Raw genomic sequence first — 9,096 nt, 5'->3', positions numbered from 1 at the left:
TCTTGCCCTATTGGGGAAAACGGACAGCAGAAAAATCATTGACACATCAAAAATTAAAAGACAGTTTTTAAAGGACCATGGGATGTGACCTATTTAAGTTTCTCTTACCTTCTTCAGAAGTTAAAATTTCATGCTAGCGTTAGCTTTCATCAGTTCTGCCTTCTAAAGGTTTAATATAAAATACTTTTGGTTGCCAGTTGTTGAAATCTTTTACATTCATTTCCTGATTTAAATATAAAGCCAAAACGGTTATTTTAGGTGATGCAAAAGGTTCTTTTTAAAATACTTCCCTGTCTCATGGTATGATAGAATGGTGATTGATACAAGGTTTCTTGTTAGGAATAAATACTGTTAGTAGGAGCATTGTCTTCTGATATTCTTTATCCAAGTCACTTTTCCAAAACCTCCTTGCTGTATTACTAGTATTAAAAAAAAAACCACATTGGCCATTTTTCATTGCCAAGAAATTTAATTAAGATGAAATAAACAGTATTTTTCCGTTAAGGGTTGGGAAGATGATTTTATTTCCAAACACTGAGGAAATTATGGTCTTGATGATGCCATAGATTACTGGTTTTCCTTAAGGATTTTCTGCAAACCAGCATAAGTTGAACAGTTCTTTGCCCTTACAGATACTATCTGACAATGACGCTTCCTTTGTTGAATTTTTTTTTAAAGTTATGATAGTTTTTTTCTTTTGTTTCATCCAAAAGATCTTTTAAATTTTTTAATTATAAATTCATAATCTAATTCTTACCAGTCTCAGGTGAAACTTCGTAAACTTTTGTAATCATTAATATTTGGATATTTTTTTGTAACATGTTACTAAGTTATACTCTACCCCCTCCCAGGGATCAGCAGAAATTACAGTTAAATCTGCTTGAACCTTTTTTTAATGGACGTGTATTCAGAAAGCCAGTGAGTCTTTGATAGAAATTAACTGAAAACTATTAAAAGGGCATTTCTTATGGAATATAAAACTCCAGTGTAACTCCTTTTGAATCATTTTTTTTTCTCCCCCAAAGAAGAGCCTAAGGAAACTTATTCATAAAATGGCACCTTTTTCTGCTTTCTGAAATTCATTTTCATGATTAGATCTGATTAATAGACATTTTTGTTTCTTCATAGAGACGTACTTTTATTTTTCATTCTAAGACACTGAGTTTTATTTGGGGGGATATAATATGGCTACAGTAAAAGCAGGTATATAGCCCTCACTTCACCTCATTTTAAAAATTCTTTTCCTTTATTTACACAGAAAAAAATTCTTGTACTCTTATTCATACAGTGTATCAGTGAAATTTGTAATTTCATTTATTCTGTAAATGTCTTATCAGACATGGTTATGTGGACTTGTTTATAGCCAGCCTGTGATACAATCTTACAAGCGTATCTTTCTTGATACATAGTGTCACTTCAAGTGATGGCTTCTTTATTGACTAGTTAGAGCTCAAATCTGAGTTTAAGGATAGTAGTCAGAGAATGAGAAAAAGAAAATGAAAGGATTTTTTTTCTTCTTACTCAAGTATGAACACATTTCTACATTATCACTTGAAACACAGTTTATGGCGCTGAGTCAGACGAGACTGAAGTGACTTAGCAGCAGTGGCAGCAAACAGTAGTATTTACTGTGACAGAGAAGGTAGTTAGTGGAAAAAGCACTGGGTTTGGGAATCACAGGCCAGTTTGAATCCTGCTGTTGCCACTATTATCCTGTGCCTACCCTCAAGGAATTTTGTGACCAACATGAAGTTTCTTGATCTTTCTCAGTCTTTGTTTCTTTATCTGTTAGAATAATGCCAGCTACTTTTAGTGTTGTCAGGTAATTATAAAGTACTTCCTTGGGGATTAAATTTATTTTTAAGTTTTATTTTAACTTCCTAGCTGTGGAACCTTGGGCAGATTTCTTCTCTGTACTTCTCATTTTCCTTGATCTTAAGTAAACAGTTATCTAACTCAGACACATGTGGGAATTAAATGAGTTAATACATATTAAACTCTAGGCATGTCACAAGTGGTCAACAAATGTTTCCTTTATGTTTTAAATTATCCTTCATCATTATTGTTACTGTGTTTTAATTCACTAGGCCAGAAGCTGCAGCAAATCCAAAGATGGATTACACTGTCATATCTCTCTACCCTCAAGGAACTGTTGGGGACATGATGACTAATAAGGCAGAATATATGCCATAAGAAAGCAGTCAAAAGGAAAGAGAGATCACACTTGATGAAGATGGAAGAAAAGAGGATTATACTTTTGTATTTCCAGTTTTTATTTTTTAATAAGTAATTCTTTTAGATAGTCCATAATTCAGAACACATAAAATGTCATACAGCAGAAGGTCATGTTTTTTGCCCCCACCCTCCAATCACCCAGGTGTTAGCAGTTTCTCTTTTGTCCTTTCAGAGGTACTCTATCCATGTACAAACCAGTATGTATGTACTCTCCTGCCACATCCCCTTTTTTATTTGAATGGTAGTATGCTGTGTACACTCCTGTATCTCGGCAGTTTTCACTTAACACGGCTTAGCATTGGGGTTGTGTCAATACATAAAGACCTTCATTCTTTTCATTATCAGGCACTTTATCATCTGGATATACCTTTGTTTATTGACCAGTTAGTGTGTTGATTTTATTTTTAACTCTCATGGCTTTTTAAAGGAAATCTGTTATTACGCCTTTATTTCTTTAAATGAAAGATTTCATTTGAATGAGAGATAGCAAGTTATTTAAACTCCCTCGATTATCTTCAGTTTCAGGGGTTTTTTTTAAGTTTTATTAAAATATTTGAGATGTACATGAATAGGGAAGCAAGCTGTATAAGAATTAACTCTCAAAGTAAATTTAATCTGTATTTAACGTCTTTGTTGTGGTCCTTAGAGCCCTAAACAGACTCTTCCTTTTATTATTTCCGCCAATAAAAGTCTATAGTTTTCTCTTTAAATGAGAAAGAACATCTTACGTAGTCTAGATCTTTTTTTAAGTAGACCATTCTCATGGGATGCGATTACCCAGTAATCTTGATTACTGTACTAGCTTTCTCCGAGTTAATTTTTTACACACTCATTAACATTTTTTTTGATGATTTTCTAATATTTCTTGGTGTAGTTATCAGTGAGTTTTATATTTGATACCTAAATAAACAGTTTCACCTATACGATTTTCTACTGAGATTTTTCTTCTTAGATGAATTTTTTTTTCTTTTACTGTGGAAATCCTTGGCCAAGTTATTACTTGGCCCAAGTAATAACTCCTTTCAACAAAAGCACAAAAGAAAAGTTTCAATGCTCTCTTTTTCTTTTTTTCGACCTTCTAAGCAGCATTTAACTATTTGTACATTTTAAATATACATCTGTTAGTATATTTATCTTTAAAATACACATGCTATAAGGTCTTTAAGTTGATTAAACTTAGAAAATGATAACTAATAATCTAGCAGCAGGGACGCAGAAAGCTCTCTTATCTTTTGAAAAAACAAATCATTAAATGAAGCTGTTTTGGTGATCTCATTCTTTGTATGCTTAACTTGACATATTAAAGCTTTTAATGTAAGAATATTGTCTTATTTTGAGGATTCACTAGTATTATACAAAATACTAATACATGCCAATTTTACCCACTCAATGACTAAAATGTTTACAAAGCACTTATAGATTGGTAGGGGTCGGGAGTGGATAATTGAAATTTGTAAAGACAGGAAAGTTTTCCTCTGGAACATATCTAGGGGCTACCAGGGAATTAAATGATTTCTCACAGTCTCGTTGTATCGGTGAATTGCCTTTTGGATTGGAGGTAAAGATCGTGAACTAAAACAACAAACTGATGCTGTGAAAATGGCTACTTGTTTTCCTCTGCCAATTTAATAAATATGCTAACTCAGTCATTATAAGTGCTTAGTCTTGGTCAACTTTTTGAAGTTACAAGAAGTATGGTTCTAAATTTATACTATCAAATCTGTAAATGTAGATTTTTGAGACATTTGAAACACATTTGTTTCTCTTCTGACTCAGTATGCTCCCTTAGTATATACAAACTCTTTGTCTTGTGTTTTGCTTTGCATTTTTCTCTTTGCTTAGCTCTGCCAGTCCTGATCCTGTACAGATGTGTTTCATTATTTTACCTAGTTTTGCTTACCTGTCTCCTCTGTTACCAGTAAGAAGATGGGGCAAAGATTTCTGGTGTTAATTACAGCAGATAAGTAGATGACAGTATTTTACATAACCAGTGATGAAAAATTACCTTTATGTATTTAATCAATTACATGAATCACAGTTTAAGAATAGTACCCCTCGTTAAACTTTTAAATACCTGAGTTGCTTTTCCTCAGGGTTGAGGTAAGATTAGTAAAGTTTAGTTTACCATAAGTGAAATGGGCTGTCTGAACAAATTCTTCCTGGTTGGATTTATCTAGAATCTCTGAATATTCTATCACTCATCAAGGTTTAGAGAGTAAGAAGTCTGAGGCATTGATGCTAACTTTTTTACTCCTTTTGAGAAAAGTAAATACATTTGTTTGGAGAAGAGAGAATTAAGTGAGAAGTTAAAATAACTAAGTAATGACCTTGGTGTCTGAGTGGAGGATGGGCCTGAGAGTTTATACCAGTGGTATTAGAAAATGTCTACCAAAGATGACTAAATCTTGGAAACTAAGATTTCTTTCTTTAATTTTAAGTCTTTCTCTAATGAAGTGGTTATCTGTGTTTGAATTTCTGGTTGTTATTATATGACAGTATCTGTGTTAAGTTGCTTCAGTCGTGTCCAACTCTTTGTGACCCTATAGACTGTAGCCCCCAGGCTCCTCTGTCCATGGGATTCTTCAGGCAAGAATATGACAGTATAGATGTAACTAAAAATGTTTGTAATCTAAACGAAGCTGAGTAACAATTTTGAGGGGGGTTATCCCTTTTTGTGTAAGCAATTCGCAATAGGAGATTCATAAATACCTTGTCATCGTTGAATTGAAATTTATTGCTTTTTCTGAACTCTTTACTCTTAAAAGGGCATCATATTCTTAAAATATTTATTGTCTGCTGTTACTGCCATTTATCCATCTAGTCATTCTGTGAACATTTATTGAACATCATCTTTTTCATAGTTGGTGAAATAGTCATAAGAAAATTTAATCAAGTATTTTTAGAGATATTAAATAAACCATTGTTCTAGTTGCTATAGAAGCCTGAGTATGTGGCTTTACTGCCCTTAAGGTACTTACAGTATAATGGAGATGACAGAAACAAGTATAATAAAAAACGGTTTATATGTGGCAGAATGTCAGTTCTCACTGTCTTGAAGGACTACTGAGTTTAGAAGAAAAGGTGTTCAGTGAGGAAACTTATGAGAAGATAGTACTCAAATTGCATACGGAAGAACTTGGAAGGTGAGAACGAAGGCGAGTGTTTTGTGGGCAGTGGCATGGACAACAAAAGTGAAGACATGGAAGCAGAATGAACTTGATACATTCACCTTTCTTGAGGTGAAGAAAGTGTCGTATTAAATGTAAATCCACAGTATCTAGGAGCCCTAAGTGTGAAGCAGGAAGCTTTAAATTTCATTTAAGAGGAGGAACAACATAAATAGAGGAATGGTGTGATATGACAAGCTAAAGTGTAGGTAACCGGGCTGCATACCCCCAGTCCTAGGCAACTACTAAAGTTCCCTAGGCACTTTTTGTCTCCAGTGCTGAATTCTTTTAGTGCTTAGTCGTGTCTGACTCCTTGTGGCCCCATGGACTAGCCTGCCAGGGTGCTCTGTCCATGGGATTTGGATTTCCCAGGCAAACATACCAGAGTGGGTTGCCATTTCCTTTTCCAGGGGAATCTTCCCAACCCAGGGATCGAACTCAACCTTTCCTGTGTCTCTTGCATTGCAGGTGGATTCTTTACCTGCTAAGCCACTGGGGAAGCCTATTCTGAACATTGCATATAAATGGATTGCATTGTGATGAGCTTCTTTTACTTAACACAGTAAAACTGTTAGGGTTTATCCATGTTTATCAGGACTTCATTCCTTTCTGTTGCTAAATAATATTGTTTTATAGACATGCAATATTTTATTCATGAATTCATGGACATTTGAACCTTTGGGCCATTGTGAATAATGCTGCCACGAACATTCATTTATTACACATGTTGTCATTTCTCTTGGGTTTATACCTAGGAATGGAATTGCTGGCTTATATGGTAACTATGTTAACCATTTTGAGGAACTGCCAGGCTTAGAGTGGTACCCTTTTACATTCCCACTGGTAGTGTATAAGAGTTATTTCTCTGTATCCTCAACACTTGTTTTTATTTTTCATTGTAGCCGTTGTAGTGGGTGAGACGTAGTCTCATTGTGGTTTAGATTTGCATTTCCCTAATGACTAATGCTGTCAAGCATCTTTTTGTGTACTTATTGGCCATTTGTATATCTTGGAAGAAGTGTCTGTTCAGATCCTTTGCCCATTTTTAAATTGGGTTATTTGTCTTATTATTGAGTTGTAATAGTTGTTATTCTAGATACAAGTTTATTACCAGATATGTATGATTTATGAAACTTTCTTCTGTGGATTGTCTTCACTTCCTTGGCACACAAGTTTTTAATTTTGACAATTTCCAACTCATCTTTTTTTTTTCTCTCCCTTTCATTGCTTGTACTTTTTGTTGTCATATCTTGGACATTATAAATTCTTAATTATTATAGACATTTTCTAAATATCTCTGAAAGCCACGACTATTTAATGAAAAATATAGTACATATTTGGAATTACACCCCACTTGCTCTGATCTTCTCTTTTATCCTATGTCCAGATTCCTTAGTTTTGAGTACTGACCAAAAGAAGCAAAGGTAAATATCAAGAAATAGCAACTTTGAAACGAAGTTTAATTCAAATTTTTGTGAATTATTTGTTACTAGAGAATTTATTATGTTTGTGTGAATGTAGTGTATTACTCATGAATGTAAAAATTCTCCTGTATTAGGGGAATTCACACTTAGCAGACTTTTACCATGGAGGCATCCCTGGTATCTTGGGCATAAGCAGTCTGCCTACAGTGTAGGAGACATGGGTTCCATTCCTAGGTCTGGAAGATCTCCTGGAGAAGAGAATGACTACCCACTCCAGTACTGTTGCCTGGATTATCCCATGGACAGAGGAGCCTGGCAGTCTACAATCCATGGGGTCGCAGAGAATTGGACACGACTGAGTGACTAACACACACACACCATGGAGGCGGTACTAACTCCTTCATTTTTTGTAGTTGACTAAACTGACCTCTGGAGAATTTAAATTTACAAACTAGTAGAACATTTTCCCTGGGCAAGAAATAACAGTAAAGCATAGTCTTCGTCACTCTGAATATTAATAGCATAATCTCTTTGTGAAGAAAGTTTTGAAGGTTTAGCTTTATTGACGATTATTAAAATTTGTTGTTCCTCATCAATAGTTTTGGTTTATAAAAGTTCATTTACTTGAAGGAAGTATTGTAGCCAAAGTCTTGTAAAAATATTGATTTCGTTATCTTATTAATCAAGTCTGCATCAACAGAAAGGTTACCATAAATAGCCAGCTCTTGCTTTCCTTTTTTCCATAATTCATTGTTTTTCTGTCATTTCAAAAAAGTTTATGGTTTGAAATAATTATTAACTAAATACTTGTTTGGAGGGAATTTATATGTAAACTGATGGTAGGGATTAGTTTATACTTGCCTAGCTCTTTGGTAAGTTTGTGAGCCCTTTGAGAGAAAGGGTTCTTGGCTGCTTTACTCTATAGTCCCCATAGTTTTTGGCAGAACACTTATTATGTAATATGCATGAAAACTTACAATGAATGAATTCCTCTTGGAGGGTCACAGATTTGAAAAGCAGGATTAAAACCAATCCCCCTTAAGGTTTTGCACGAAAGGGATTAAAACCAATCCCCCTGAGGTTAGAGGAAGCTGACATATATGCATATGCTTAGACAATTAGGGGCTTCCCTGGGGCTCAGACGGTAAAGAATCTGCCTGCAATGCCAGAGAACCTGGGTTCCATCCCTGGGTAGAGAAGATTCCCTGGAGAAGGAAGGGAATGGCAACCCACTCCAGTATTCTTGCCTGGAGAATTCCACGGACGAGAAGCTTGGCGGGCCACGGTCCATGGGATCGCAAATAGTCGGACACTTGTAATTGCTTAGACAGATTACAGATTTATTTTTTAAAAGCCAAGGAAATTAGATTTGTTTTTTCATAGCTTAAAAATAAACTTTTTTCACTGGAGTCTAAATTAATTCCGATGGTTTACTAACGCTTTTCACCTCTGAAACAGGAAAAATAGCATGAGACTATTAATCAAAGTGATTACCAGAAGTCACTATCAGGTTGATAATAAAGTACATTTACATGAAATGCTGGACTTGATTTTTCAGGATTAGAGATAAAAGATATCTAAATATGAAGTGAGTCCTTATCAAAACTTTACATAAAGTCGACTGTGGTCTACATGTCATTTTTCATCTTTGTAGATTAACCATGGCTATTTTTTAAGATATAGTTCAATATATCCTTGGTGCTTTGTGTGCTTGAGATTTTTCTAGTAAGCCAAATATAATTAAAATGATTAGCATGTTGCTTAATAGTTTATGCAGTTCTGCTGCCATATATTTCTTCACTTTTTATAATATCAGAAACTAGATGTGCATAGCCCTAAACAGTCTTATAAAGTTCTTAGAAATCTCTTAACATCTTTAGTTCTCCATCTGTGAAGTCAGAGCTAAAGCCAGAATTCCTGTCTTATGACTCCTGCCATGTAACGTGTACTGTGTTACTTCGGGAAAACTGATTTTCACTCTTTGTTGTCTAGTATGTAAATAATTCACCAAGACTAGCATTTAAAATTTAGTTCAAAACAAACTGTTATAATAATAAACGTTAACTTTATACACTTTTTTTTTAAAACACTTGGACATTCATTTTTCATTTCAATATAGTGATTTTCACATAGTCACTCAGGTTGAGTAAATGGAATAATGGGCTATAAATATTTAACCTCCAGGCATAACTTCTGTAAGTCCTTAACAGTTTTAGCCTTGAGCTAGTTTATGAAGCAGAACTTGAAATTTGAAGACAGCTTCACTCTTT

At 34.5% G+C, this 9,096-nt stretch overlaps 1 protein-coding gene across 14 annotated transcripts in view; it reads left to right on the top strand.

Moving 5' to 3' along the window:
• CREB1 (cAMP responsive element binding protein 1) overlaps window positions 1-9,096 on the top strand; it is a 57,193-nt gene that overhangs the window by 1,706 nt on the left and 46,391 nt on the right. The gene's annotated exons all lie outside the window — the stretch shown is intronic.

This window comes from Bos grunniens, chromosome 2 (genome assembly GCF_055505025.1).
Source record: "Bos grunniens cultivar Pamir isolate PY7600 chromosome 2, Bosgru_T2T1.0, whole genome shotgun sequence".
NCBI classification, from domain to species: Eukaryota; Metazoa; Chordata; class Mammalia; order Artiodactyla; family Bovidae; genus Bos; species Bos grunniens.
The sequence above is the reverse complement of the archived record's forward strand: the minus strand, read 5'-3'. Positions and strand labels throughout refer to the sequence as shown.